The sequence below is a fragment of the Cervus elaphus genome, chromosome 30, assembly GCF_910594005.1.
Source record: "Cervus elaphus chromosome 30, mCerEla1.1, whole genome shotgun sequence".
In the NCBI taxonomy this organism is placed as follows: Eukaryota; Metazoa; Chordata; class Mammalia; order Artiodactyla; family Cervidae; genus Cervus; species Cervus elaphus.
In genome coordinates this window covers 34,692,724-34,707,755 of record NC_057844.1, presented here as the reverse complement: position 1 = coordinate 34,707,755, position 15,032 = coordinate 34,692,724, and the positions used below count along the sequence as shown (strand labels likewise).

General features: G+C 48.8%; 1 protein-coding gene across 1 annotated transcript in view; it reads right to left on the bottom strand.

The window, feature by feature from the left end:
• The window catches only part of SACS (sacsin molecular chaperone), a 77,612-nt gene extending 73,773 nt beyond the window's left edge, over positions 1-3,839 (bottom strand). The window contains exon 1 of the mRNA XM_043891650.1: positions 3,717-3,839. The gene's annotated coding sequence lies outside the window, so the exon portion shown is untranslated. The remainder of the gene's footprint in view (positions 1-3,716) is intronic.
• Between the last annotated feature and the right edge of the window lie 11,193 nt (positions 3,840-15,032).

The following is a 15,032-nucleotide window of genomic DNA, read 5'->3' as shown; positions in this document are numbered from 1 at the left end:
AGTCAGTTTTAAACCATGTTTATCTGACTCCAAATAAATATATTTAAAATCTTGGGTTTTTTTTTTTCCAGTCATTAGCAGGGCCTCTGGGGAACATGAGGTGACTGGGACACACTCTTCAGGATCAGAACCTTCTTAGGATAATCATAGGGTTTAAACCTTTCATAGACAAAAGCTTTAGTCAATAAACCCAGGGAGATGGTTGGCATGTTATACGAAACTGACAAAGATTGGATGTAATTTATATTGTAAGTTTAGAAACCTAACAAATTAGTATCTTTATGCCCAATGAAATGAAATGTTAGTCACTCAGTTGTGTCCAACTCTTTTCGACCCCATGGACTGTAGCCCACCAGGCTCCTGGGTCCATGGGATTCTCCAGGCAAGAATACTGGAGTGGGTTGCCATTTCCTTCTCCAATGAAGTAACCATTATTTGTCAAGTAAGGTTCTGCTTATATAGGGGTGCCAGATTTAGCAAGTAAAAATATGCCTAGTTAAATCTGAATTTCAAACAAATAATTTTTTTTAGATTATGTTTATCTTATACAATAGTTTCTGTAATTCCATCTGGTAACCCTATTAGGACTTTTTTAGTGGTTAAATGCATCATTGAGTTAAAAACAAGGAGAAAGACTGAACCTCTATTCATATGGTAAAATAGTGCACAAATTCCAGATGCAGCAAAAATCCAAACTTCTCTCTAGGACTTAGTACTTTAATGAAATAATAAGTTCTAATAAGTTTAAATGATCACCCATAAAAATATTCAAGCAGCTTTGACTTTTTTTCTTAATGTCATTTCAGAACACGTGAAAAGGCTATGTGAACAGCAGAGCCCATATTTTCTGGACTAGATGACAGACTGGTGGTCTCAGCCAGAGCAGAATACTGAAAACAGACATTTGTCTGGATGGAACATTGCTGTAAGTAAACCACCAATGACCCAAACAAGACAGAGAAGCCCTGTGGCATCCTGGGCTTCACATGGCCCTGACCTCTGGGTGCCCTGATGCAGGGCCCCATGGTGCAGGAGTCAGTATTCAGGGAGGGAGGCTGATCTCAGTGCTCACTGACGTCCAGCGAGGAAAGCGAAACTGGAGACTGTCCCGTCAACCCCCTCTTTCTACAAATCAGGAATGGTTGGGCCTCTACTCTGTCTTAATTTTACATTTAATAATCTGCAAAATGGGCTGCCTGCTTCATAAGGCTGCCGTGAGAATGAAGAGAGGCAGCAAGCATGAAATCGTGGTATTTGATGGAATAATTGTTACAAACTGAGTATGTCAGGCCTTGAAGAAAATGTAAAGACGGTCTACAACATACATCTCACCTCAGAGCTGAGGTTAAATGACTCTCCAATTAGCACTGAGAGAAGTCAAGGCTGAGGCAGGGCCACGCCCCTGATGCCCAGGCCGTGGCCCTTCCCACCTCCTCGTGTCTCCTGAGGCGCGGGCACAACGGCCCATCCTGACTGCAGTCTGACACAAGGCGCTCAGTGTGGAGTTTCAGGGAGGCAAAGGTGGTGAGGAGAAAGGAGAAAGGCACATAAAATAGAAACTGAAGCAGTCCCAGCACTGGCAGTAGGAAAAGCAGGTTACCACCCTGGTTGTCCACCATCAGAACCACCATAGGAACTGTTCTCATTTCCAGTTTGGCGCCCTTTACATCATTCACTTAGAGGTCCTCAGTTGGACTCATGGCAAGACTGTCGATGTCCTCAATTCTGCCATCACTCAGGACTTAAAGGGACCTAGGGAAAGGGAATGGGCCCCTCCTCCTCCAGCAGAACACGCCTGTGCCGACATGGAAATGTCTGCATCACTTTTACAAGAGATCCTTCCCTCTGTCTCTCTCAGTCGTGTCCAACTCTCTGCAACCCCATGGACTGTAGCCCGCCAGGCTCCTCTATCCGTGGGATCCTCCAGGCACGAATACTGGAATGGGTGGCCATGCCCCCCTCCAGGGGATCTTCCCAACCCAGGGATCAAACCCATGTTACCTGCATTGGCAGGTGGATTCTTTTACCTACACTGAGCCACCTGGGAAACCCTAAGGGATCCTTATCAAGTACTGAGTATGTTTTATGTACTCAGAGCTGATTAAGAAGCACCTGGTCAAATGATCATTTCAAAATCCATTCCTTCAGGGACATGGTAGAGAATCCTCTTCAGCCTGCTTCCCCAAGGATGGGTGGACAGGTAGCTGGGTGAATTGAATGGGAAAATGACAAAACATCCCCTGAGTAGCTACATCTGTGCCAAGGATGGTGCTGGGTGCCTTCAGACGAACTAGCTCATCTCAATCCTAGAAAATTGTGTGAACAACTGCCATCATCTCTAGCATAGGAAGGAAATGAGGCTCGCAGAAGCTGAGGGGGTTTTCGGGGTCTGCAGAGCTGAGATCTGAACCCAAGTCTTCCGAGAGCAAACCCAGCATAGAGCAACACGAGATGTGCTGATGTAAGCCAACCTTGTCTTAAAGTAAGGCTGTCATGAGGCTTCTCTTCCTATCATGTGAAGAACAGAAAACACCATTTTAATCATGGAAAAGATCTCGAAAACCAAACAAGGAGCCAGGAAGATATGGGAGTATGGTTGGTTTGAAATAGAAACTGAAGGAGCCTTGACCTCGACAGAAAAGGAGTAGTTTGGCTAGGCAAAAAGCCAGGAAGGTAAAGAAAGGATGAAGGGACGGCCACGAGAGGAAGGAGGACAAGGAGCTGGGTGTCATTTGTCCGTGATGTGGAAGAAGACTTTGCGGCAAGATTAGGGAAAGACAGCCAGTTAGTCCTGAGTAAAACCAGTAGGACGTGATGCCCATGCACTAACCTAATACATGCCTTGTTATCGATGTATACAGCTTTAAGAAACAACATGAGCGATCTGCCTTCCAAGTGACAAATAAAATGAGGTTGAGGATCTATCACTCCCATCCGCACTGGAGAAGTCAGAGCTCCCTGGGTTTATAACTCCAGGGAGCACATGGGGTTGACCTGCATTCCTCCTTTTATCCAAACAGGCTCTCCTCGCACAGGGAAGACAAAGTCACACAAAATTAAAGCCCAAACACTGGCACGTCAGAAGCAAACCCAGCCCTCTTTACCGAGGTATCAACCTTGTTTTAAGAAACAAAAGAAGCAAGAGATTTTTCGTTGTTGTTAAAACTGGGATACTCTTTCTAAGAACTTAAGGATCACTGATTAAAATATAATTTAATAACTAGGATAAACGTGGTCCACTCAAAGCAGGGTGCTCCAATATTGCTATGTAAGATAACTGGGTGACATGTGTGGACTCATTTCAGGGCGTGCAGTTTAAAGGAGGACAATTGCTCTACATCAGGCTGGAAGGCACTTGGGGGATCCCGCTTTACAATTCAACAGGACACTCCCGGGCCCACACTCCATGTTACAGCAAAGGCTCCTTTGTGAGCAGACCCACAAGCCGGGCTGGAAATGAAAATGACAAAGCCGGGCTGTCTGAGCATCTCGGCGGGGGCGGGTCGCCTCGCCCACCGCCGCAGGCTGCGGCCCAGACTTGGGGGAGTGGAGAAAGGGCCCCTTCCTCGCCGCGGCCAGGGGCGCTCAAGAAGCGCCCCAGTCCTCTCCGAAGGCGGCTCCGGCATCGGCCGCAGGGCTGGGCGCCTCCCCCCGCCCCGCGGGGCCCGCACTCCCGGGCCCCCTGCGGGCCCCCAGCCGGGGCCTCACGCGCTCACCGGGCTGCCAGCGCCGCGTCCGCCTTTTGTTGTCCTTGTGTCCCGTCAGCGGGTCCGGCGCGACTGGCCCCGCAGCCGCGCTGGTCCAGGCCCCAAGCCGGTGCCGCAGTCAGCAGCCCGCCCTCCCCACCCGCACGCATGCTTTTTTTTTTTTTTCTTTTTAAAGAGATAGAACCATCCCCAACCTCGGGTGTCGATAACGCTGCACCAGGCGGCCTGCAGGCTCGGGCTGGCGACACAGACCACAGAGAGCCCGCTGTCCCTTCTCTTCTGACTGCAGAGCTTCATTCCGAGGGAGGCACGGCTGCAGGAGGTCATCTCCGCTGGACCCGGGGAGACCTAGGGCCGAGGTCGCCTTAGACAAGTCATTTGCGGGTGGCATTTTCCCACAGAAAACAGAGAGTCCCAGTCCATGTCCAGTCTGGAAATCCTGTAATTTACTAGAATCACCTAGAAAAACACCAGCCGCATACTTGCTGCTGAAACACAATAAATGCACCGTATGTGCCTTGCAGGTTCTAGTTCACAAGGTGCTTTCTGTACTTTATTTGGATTTGAGGAGGAGGTCCCAAAGGTTAAAAAGAAAAAAAGCATTCACTCAAAATACTTTGTAAACTGTGAAATGCTCTCCAGCTGTCAGAGGCTCTATGTTTTCATTGTTACTGTCAGTTGAGTAATAAAAATACTGGAACAATAGATCAGATAGGATCTATCTCCTTGCTTCCTACAAGAGGGGCATGTGAAATCCCAGGCAAGTCTGTGTTTATAGACAGCCCTCCCCTCTGCGCCTTGGGTGGGTGCACTGTGCTCCTCCATCCAGGTTCATCCAGGTTCCATGTGGACAAGCCCACGTCCCCAGTGGGATCTGCATTGGAGGATTATCTGGTCGCAGATGGAGCATCCAAGCTCCGGACTGCTTTACACCAAAGGAAAATTGCTAACTCAGCTCAGCAAAGTCTAGAACTCTCCCCGGGGAAGACCAAGCAGGCCCCCAGTGTCAGAATCAGCCCAGAGCAAAGCCACCTGCCTCTCTGCAAAGCAGCCATGTGCAGACTGCCCTCAGGACACCAAACTGCCCACAGGGAGTCCTTGGCAATCTTCGCCTCACAGAGTCGGATGTGTACATAGTGTCCTAGGAGTTGGTAGGGAGTGTTTCGTCCTAGCATAATCACCAGGTAAGGACAGAGGACAGGCTCCTATCGGGGGGAAAGTGTGTCTGGGGAACCCTTTTTCCCTGATTCTCACTGTGGTGCCATGTGGGCCACCAGTCACCTCTGGAGGTAAACCTCACCCCTCAGTTCTGTTTTTTTCTTAATTGGAGGATAATTGCTTTACAATATTGTGTTGGTTTCTGCCATACAACAGTGTGAATCAGCCCTAGGCATACAAATGTCCCCTCCTCTGAACCGTCCCTCCCACCTCCCACCAGATTCCATCCCTCTCGGTTGTCACAGAGCTCCCTGGGTCATCCAGCGAATTTCCACAGGCTCTCATTTTGTACATGTGAGTATGTTTTGTGTGCATGCTTCCCTGCTACTCTCTCCATTCGTCCCACGCTCTCCTTCCCCGACTGTGTCCACACATCTGTTCTCTACGTCTGTATCTCCACTGCTGCCCTGCAAATGGGTTTGTCAGTACCATCTTTCTAGATTCCATATGCGGGCATTAATATATAATATTCACTCTGTATAACAGGGTCTAGTTCACTCACCTCATTAGAACTGACTCAAATGCCTTCGTTTTATTGGCTGAGTAATGTTCCCTCAGTACTGACAGCATCGTTTCCATGGTCACAAGATGAATGAAGCCACATGGACCGTAGGTAGGTGCTGGGAAAATCTTCAATTACTTGTTCACCTAGCGTAATCATCTGTCCATAACTTTGAACTGTTAGATAAGCTCTAAGTGTTTGTAACTCCCCACTCCCCCACCTGCCAAGGAAAGGGGGTCCGTAAGAAGATGGATTTCTTTTGCTCCAGGTAGGAGGGTGGGGACCCAAGTAGCAGAAGCTCAGAGGTGAGCCCAGTCATACAGACCTAGCTTGAAAGTCCCCAGGAGCCAGAATCCAAGGAGAGGGAGAGCTGAGTGGTTGAGGGGAGCAGAGAGAGAGCTGGAGGGGGCCAGGCGTGGGGAGGGGAGCTGGATGTTTCTATGAGGAGGGAGGCTTTGGGGAGAGACTTAGAGAGTGAATTTCCAGGAAGTCGTGCTTTGTGCAGCTCCTGCAGCATCGTTCTGTCCTGCCTCCCGGAAGCAGGAGCAAACCTTTGGTGAGACTGTCCCATCTCTCCTTACCCTCTGCAGCGGGTTTGGGATCCCTCAGAACCTGCCACAGTAGAGTCAGCGCCGGGAGCAAGAAGACATTGGAGTGTCAGAGATGTTTCTGCAGGGGATGTGGAGTCTGTCCCCAGGAGCTGGAGACCTCCAGGCAAGGACTGCCCTGTGCTGTGGCCTCCTCCCGGGGACCCCTGCCCCTAAGTGAGTCCCTCCTGCCCTCTGACCTCTGTCTCCCCTTCTGTGTCGGTGTTCTCCACCCCAGGCCTGGTGGTGGTGGTTTAGTTGCTAAGTCGTGTCCAACTCTTTGTGATCCCATGGACTGTAGCCCAGCAGACTCCTCTGTCCATGGAATTTTCCAGGCAAGAATACTGGAGTGGGTTGCCATTTCCTCCTCGAGGGGATCTTCCCGATGCAGGGATTGAACCCAGGCCTCCCACATTGTAGGCAGATACTTAACCGACTAAGCCACCAGAGAACCCCCAACTGCTTCTTTGTGTGTGTGCGCGCACACGTGTGTGTGTGCTTAGTCGCTCAGTCGTGTCCAACATCTTTGCTGTCTCTCAAATACATTCTTTATTCATCAAAAGTGGCTCTTCAGAGCAGGTGTAGACAGGAATCGGGGTCCTGGGCTCCGCCTACCATCTGTGTCCACACAAGTGCGATCAGTTACACCAAGTCCCAGATTTTGTGCCGTCACTCACCCGGTGATAGTTTTGCAATCAAATGACAACACCTAGATTTTTTTTCTTAAATGACAGTTATTGCCTTATGCCAATAACTAGCCGGGCAATGTGGGTTTATTTTAGAAAATAGGGCAAATATAACCCATTATCCTACCATCTAACATAATTGCTCTTCATCATATGATATATTTCATATATGTTGTTGTTGTTTAGTCACTAAATCGTGTCTGACTCTGTGCGACCCCATGGACTGTAGCCCTCCAGGCTCCTCTGTCCGTGGAATTCTCCAGGCAAGGATACTGGAGTGGGTTGCCATTTTTTCCTCCAGGGAACTCCCTGACCCAGGGATCGAACTCGCATCTCCTGTGTCTCCTGCATTGGCAGAAGGATTCTTTACCACTGAGTCACGTGGGAAGCCATATTTCATATATATATATACACACACACATACATATAAATTTTGTATCTGGTTTTCCCACTTAAATTATGCTAATAGTTTCCTCTTTTATTCTTTGAGAACATGTTTTTAATGCCTGCATCATAACACTTTTTGCAGTAATAATATAACTTGATCATTTGATTCCCTATTGTTGGATTTCAGGTTGCCATACATAGTTCTCAGAAACGTTAAACCATTCCCCTACCTGCTCACACTGCATAAAAGGGCCCAGTGGAATCCTTGTTATGCAGAATCCACCTGAAGAACTGTCAACACCTCCATGAGCTTGCACAAATAGGCCCTTCCGCTGTCATGACATTTACAGACGATTACGTGCGGTTTTACACACATTCTGCAGGTTCCTGTACCCACGGCCAAGCCCACGACCTCCACCCCCACTGTCCAGATGCCCCAGCTATAAACTTTATGCGTTCAGTTAAATCGTTAAATTCCTGGTGCGTTCATCATGTTCGGACATTGTTGTCAGAGAATTCAGATTGTGTCGTAAAAATATTAAGGAATCAAAGGCTTTCAGATAATTAGTGATCATGGATCTCCTGCATTCAGGTCCATGACTGACTGTTGATGCGCACAGGTCAGAGGTCAACACATCTCCACCTCACCTCAAGCTGACCCCTGGAAATGGCATACGAAAGTGTCCTCTAGAGCCACCCTTGCCCAGAACCAGAAGGCTTAGCCAGAGGGGAAGCCGTGGCCACTTGTCTGGGGTTTTTAAGGAGCTGGCACCACCACCCTCTGACTTCTTCTCCTGGAAGACTCCCAGACTCGGCTCTCACCATGGTCCACTTTTCTCTCCAGCCACATCTTGGGGCCCAGCCCCTCTGCTCACACGGCCTGCACGGCCGAACTCAAAGTTCTGCAAGTGTCAGATATGTATTGACTCAGAAACAGTCGCTCAGCCTGAGAGCTGTCCGCTCCATCTTGGCACCTGCTCGTACTTCTGGAGTCTTAGCTTGCATGTCCTTGTCCCAGACTCTGCTAGGTCATCTGTGTACATGGCCAGGCTCTCTCGTCTCAACAGCTGCTTTCAGCAGCTTAGCAAGCAGGCCTGGCTTCCCAGGGGGTGCTAGTAGTAAAGAATTCGCCTGCAATGCAAGCGACACAAGAGACGAAATTTCAATCCCTGGATCTGGAAGATCCCTTGGAGGAGGAAATGGCAAACCCACTCCAATATTCTTGCCTGGAGAATCTCATAGACAGAGGAGCCTGGTGGGCTACAGTCCATGGGGTTGCAAAGAGTAAGACATGACTAAGTGACTGAGCACACAGTTGGCTTCAACCTTGTAACTGAACCAGCATCTAATCAAGTCACCTATGCTTTTGACCTTCTGTTTCTTCATCTGTGAAATGGGAATATTACCTTCCAGTGTGGGAGTAGGCAGTCCTTGGCATATAGTTAATAATCCCTAGCTCTTCAAATCGTAGAGGTTATTAATTTTGTTTATTTCCTGCTTTAAGACACGTTCCCTGTTTGAGAAGGATCTCTTCAGACGTGGGAGTAAGACACTTGCCCTTAAAAACTATACATCAGCTCAGGTCAACTTCAGAAAATCCCCAGTTACATGATGCCTTGACAAGTCCTGAGAAGGACACGCAGCCCCTGAGCTGTGAGCATGTGGGGAGCTTCGGACACAGCCAACAGATCCACGCCCCCGTGATCACATGGGCCCCAGGGAAACAGTGTCACCCACCTAGGGGGTCCTTTCAGGTCCCCACAGCCTCGGGCCACAGTGGGCATCTGGGTGTGTGGCTGGACATCTGTCCACAGCTGGACATCAGGGACTGAAGCAGAGCACACTTCTTCCTCAGGCAGACAATTTTTAATGAAGACTTATTATCCCATTTCATCAGATGTATTTATAATTTTATCAACTTCTTTTATCAACTTCTCTACTGTGGAATATTTCAGATATATCCAGCTGCAGCTATAAATCTTTGTTTGCCTTTAGAATGATTCTCTTATGCTATATTCTTTGACATTAATAGTAGATCAGACAGAATGGACATGTTTAAAACATCTACTGTCTACATGTTCATGCGTGCTCAGTGGTTTCTGACTCTTTGCGACCCCATGGACTGTAGCCCGCCAGGCTCCTCTGTCCATGGGATTCTCCAGGCAAGAATACTAGAGTGGGTTGCCATTTCCTCCTCCAGGGGATCTTCCCTACCCAGGGATCGAGCCCGAGTCTCCTGTATCTCCTGCACTGGCAGGCAGTTTCTTTACCACTTAGCTACCTGTTGTGCTTAGTCATTCCGTTATGTCTGACTCTTGCGACCCCATAGACTGTAGCCTGCCAGGCTCCTCTGTCCACGGGATTCACCAGGCAACCAGTTGCCAAATTGGCCTCCCGAAAGACTTTATCAGCTGACAGTCCTACCAGCAGAGGGTGAGAAGAACCACGTTTATTTCTGGATGAGCTGGACTCCAGGTGTTCTGCAGGACTTACTAGATATGAGGACGTCATGAAGGATTTTGTGAAGGTGCCGCATCCTATCCCCTCCCCCACCATGGAAGGGCCCCACACAGTGACGTGGGGCGATGGCGCAGGATGAGTAAGAACACGCTAGCTGTGTTCAAGCCCCCACTTCCCACCTCCCACCAGGGCCTGGCAACACGACTTGTCTTCAGGCGTCAGCGTCCTCGAATGTAAAACAGGGGACAACAGCGCCTGCGTGCATGAAGAGTTGTGCACATCACCAGGCCCAGCTCCCCACAAATGGTAGCCAGATATTATTCTACCAGTGCCACCTATCCACCTAGAGCAGCTGCTCTCCTCAGAGGCCCTCGATGGGGTCTGGTGACATGTGTCAGCCCAGGACCAGCTGCTTTGGGTCACGGGTGACGTGATTCAGCGAATCCTCAGCCGCAAGGCTGGGCAAATGGTGGTATAAGCTCACCTCAGATCCGGGCGTGGAATGTGGAGAGGGTGGCCTGGGGACACTCGGCCCCGCTCAGTGACACGCAAACAGCTTCAGCATTCGGGGAGCCCAGAGAAGCCGGGTGCAAGGCCAGCCCCACCTGCACGGCCCCCGCCCAGGGCCTCCTCCAGACCACACATCCCTTTAGCACAGGAATTTGGAACTGGGAAATGGAGCGAGGAAGCCAGTGAGCGATGAAGGTGAGACAAACAGGTGTAGGTGTAAGAGGAGCAAGGAGGGCAGTGTGCAGGCTGGGCTGTGAGACAGCAGAGACTGTGCTTCAGGAGAGGAGGGGGGATGGAGAGACGGAAGCGGGTGCAGGAAGAGGAAGGTTTCCCTCGACAGGGAATCAGGAATCCCAGGAAGGAGCCTTGTGCTCAGCGATGGCTCCAGTCTCCAGCAGATCTCTGTCTCCCATCCTCACGAGACCTCTGAAGTCTACTTAAGGCCCTTTTATCTGAGCCTGGTCGAGGCTCCTGGCAACCGGAGGAGAGCTGACTCGAGCAATTTCAATCTGTATTGACAGTTTTTATTGACTCATAAAATATCTCCCTAAGTTAGCTATGCTCTCAATACCTAGTTTTTAAGGGCTAAATAATGTTTTGTAGTATGGATACATTGTATCGTTGTTGTTCAGTTGCTCAGTCATGTCACACTTTTTGCGACCCCATGCACTGCAGCACACCAGACTTCCCTGTCCTTCACTATCTCCCAGAGACTGCTCAAACTTGTCCATTGAGTCAGTGATGCCACCCAACCATGTCATCCTCTATCATCCCCTTCTCCTCCTGCCCTCAGTCTTTCCCACCATCAGGGTCTTTTCCAATGAGTTGGCTCTTTGCTTGCAACAAAGTCAGTTACTGCTAATGCTATTGAAATAAATCCCAGGGTACTGAGAAATTATCTAGGTGATCCAGGAAGAGCTCCAGTGTTCAAGAATCCTTTCACCCACTAGATGTGGCAACACACACACACAGTCACACACATCAGAATTGACTGTGGAGATATCTAGCATAGTATGCCTTCAAAACCAATTCCTTGAGTGCTGCTTTTCTAACTGAACCCATTACAAATGTTCTTACTAGGACATGGGGCTATTTTCCAGCCTCCAACCCCACGCCACCATTGTAACTGATGTCATACATAGTCCTACCCGATCTTAGCCATGGGACAAGGAAATCCAGGGAAATCCAGGCCACCATGGAGTCCAGCTGAGCATTTGACTAGATTCACAGAAACAACACTTACGCCTAAACCCTAAATCTGTCTTTTCTTTCTAATGGATCTCCTAAATTGAAAGAACATAAAATACCCTGTTGTTCTTTACAAAGCAGAAATGGAATCACCGATGCAATGGACATGAGTTTGAGCAAGCTCCGGGAGTTGGTGATGGACAGGGAGGCCTGGAGTGCTGCAGTCCATGGGGTCATAAAGGGTCGGACACAACCGAGCAACTGAACTGAGCTGAATGGCATCAGCTCAAATACTGGCACCGATGCTTGGTAAGACCTCAGGCCAAGAGTGAGGAATGTGGTCACCACCCCCCCGTTTCTAGATAGAATATCACTGCTACTCTTGTGGGTTTGGAGAGTGTTTGGGGGAAAAGCCCATCACCCTCCCTCATACGAACTTCACCCACATGGTAACATGAAAGTCCTCCCATTTCTCCCCTTTCCCACCTAAACAGGACAGTTAGCTTTTCCAGCTGGGCTTCTCCCAAGCCACTAAATTCACACCAGTCCTCCCATGAAATTCCACCCACCCAGGTCTAGCAAATACACAAGAGGGAAAAGCCACAGCATAATTAAAGCAGCAGCACCATCTCCAAACACGAGGGAGCCCTTCTTTATGTGCTTCGCTGTATTTTTTTCCAGTGATGTAGCTACATCTCTTATGAGATAAGAGACAACGACAACATTCTAGCTCTTATTTAGGGTTATTTAGGAATGATCATAGTCCCCTTAGGACAAAGGTTAGTTCTGAAAAAACGTGAGATGAAGTATGTAAAACATGAAGCATGTTTCACAAATAAAACACTGTCTTTTGCTGAAACGTCAAGTAAATAAAAAGGTTTGGTGAACAGAATACACCGGGCTGTGACAGACACCGGTTCGAGTCCGATCTTCTTGACCCCACACGAGTCCATACCCACTCTGCCATTGCTCTTCTTCTCTAAAACGTGGTGTTAGAGATGAGGGACTGCGTCCTTCATCTGGGTCAGCTGTACTCTATATCAGCAACGCCTCCCTCATTAAGTTAATGAGAAGATGAAGAGAAGTTTATGATGCACCTGCAATAAAAGTTGTCTTAATGGAGGAAAAAAAGAAAAAGACAACTTTTCCTGCCGCATTACTGAGGGTTTAATTGCTCTCCCTGCTACTCCCCTTGCTGAATTACTGCCTGGATGAGTCTCATCTGCCCTTTACTTTTTGCTCAACATGGTGTTTCTTAAGAGGACTTCCCCAGTGGCTCAAATGGTAAAGAATCTGCCTGCAGTGTGGGAGACTCGGGTTCGATCCCTGGGTCAGGAAGATCCCCTGGAGAAAGGCATGGCAACCCACTCCAGTATCTTTGCCTGGGAAATCCTATGGACAGAGGATCCTGGCAGGCTACAGTCCATGGGGGTCACAAAAGAGTTGGACAGGACTGAGCAACTAGGCACACAAGCATGTTTAATAAATAACCATTTTTAAACATTGTCAACATTTAAAAGTTGGAAGATTTCACGTACCATCCAGGTTTCTGGCTTCTCCTGCCTGGAAGGCGATCTGAGGACACGTGACCCGTGTTCTCAAAGGACCGATGATGCAGGACAGCCCCAACCAGGAGGGGCGCCCCTCTGTACGGGGTCGAGTTGGCGTCAGTTCACGAGAGGACCCCAGAAGTGCATCTGTACACATCACCATCGGCTGTGCATGGGGACCTCGTTGGTGAAGGGCCAGGGACTCTGCGTTTCCCATTCCTTACCGCAAAGGAATTCCTTACCCCATTCCCACCTCACTGCAAACCTCACGATAAAACCAGCTTACATCCAAGGGAGTGGGCGCTCACAGAGGGCAGGGCCACTGCCACCGACACCTGCCCAGTGCCCAGCAGAGAGCGGAGGGAACGTCCATGCCTCCCCTGCCAGGACACATGTCCTGGGGTCAGTGGGGCTGATACTGACCCTGTGAGTCAGGCCCCAACAAGGGCCCTCCCCCGTTTGCTCACCCCAACAGAAGGAGGCTGAGTTCCACCCAAAGGCAAATGTGTGTGTGAAGTGGTTTGCCGTTCCCTTCTCCAGTGGACCGCGTTTTGTCAGAACCCTCCACCATGACCTGTCCGTCTTGGGTGGCCCTACAGGGCATGGCTCATACTTTCATTGAGTGAGACAAGGCTGTGGTCCATGTGATCAGATTGGTTAGTTTTCTGTGATTGTGGTTTCCAGTCTGTCTGCCCTCTGGTGGAGAAAGATAAGAGGCTTATGGAAGCTTCCTGATGGGAGAGACTGATTGAGGGGGGAAACTGGGTCTTGTTCTGATGGTAGGGGCTATGCTCAGTAAATCTTTAATCCAATTTTCTGCTGATGGGGGGAGAACTGTGTTCCCTTCCTGTTGTTTGACCTGAGGCCAAACTATGGTGGAGGTAATGAAGGTAATGGTGTCCTCCTTCAAAAAGTCCCATGTATGCACTGCTACACTCAAGAGATGGGAATACCAGAGCACCTGACCTGCCTCCTCAGAAATCTGTATGCAGGTCAAGAAGCAACAGTTAGAACTCGACATGGAACAGCAGACTGGTTCCAAACTGGGAAAGGAGTACGTCAAGGCTGTATATTGTCACCCTGCTTATTTAACTTATATGCAGAGTACATCATGTTGAAATGCTGGACTGGACGAAGCACAAGCTGGAATCAAGGTTGCTGGGAGAAATGTCAATAACCTCAGATACGCAGATACCACCCTTATGGCAGAAAATGAAGAACTAAAGAGCCTCTTGGTAAAAGTGAAAGAAGAGAGTGAAAAAGTTGGCTTAAAACTCAACATTCAGAAAACTAAGATCATGGCACCTGGTCCCATCACTTCATGGAAAATAGATGGGGAAACAGTGGAAACAGTGAGAGACTTTATTTTTCTGGGCTTCAAAATCACTGCAGATGGTGACTGCAGCCATGAAATTAAAAGATGCTTGATCCTTGGAAGAAAAGTTATGACCAACCTAGACAACATACTAAAAAGCAGAGACATTACTTTGCCAACAAAGGTCTGTCTAGTCAAAGCTATGGTTTTACCAGTGGTCATGTATGGATGTGAAAGTTGCACTATAAAGAAAGCTGAGTGCCAAAGAATTGATGCTTTTGAATGGTGGTGTTGGAGAAGACTCTTGAGAGTCCGTTGGACAGCAAAGAGATCCAACCAGTCCATCCTAAAGGAAATCAGTCCTGAATATTTGTTGGAAGGACTGATGCTGAAGATGAAACTCCAATACTTTGGCCACCTGATGTGAAGAACTGACTCACTGGAAAAGACCCTGATGCTGGGAAAGATAGAAGGAGGGAAGAAAAGGGGATGACAGAGGATGAGATGGTTAGATGGCATCACCGACTCAATGGACGTGAGTTTGAGTAAACTCCAGGAGTTGGTGACAGACAGGGAAGCCTGGCGTGCTGCAGTCCATGGGGTCACAAAGAGTTCGTCATGACTGAATGACTGAACTGAACTGAATTAACCTTGACCGAGCGAGAGGTCTGGGTATCTGTTTCTATTTCCAGTTCCTGATGTTTGCGCCTAATGCTGGGGCAGTTTTAGAAATGAAATGCGACCTCAGGATTGTGTTCCCCTCCAATGACTCAGGGTCAGTGGTGGTATAGACTTGGAGGCATCCCCAAGGTGCCTCAGGAATGCTGAGGTGTTTTCCACTGGCTCCGGACTGATTTCCTTTACCTTATTCCAGTTGACAGCTTTCTTTCCTGCTGCCTGGGTTCCCTTTAGGGCCATATTT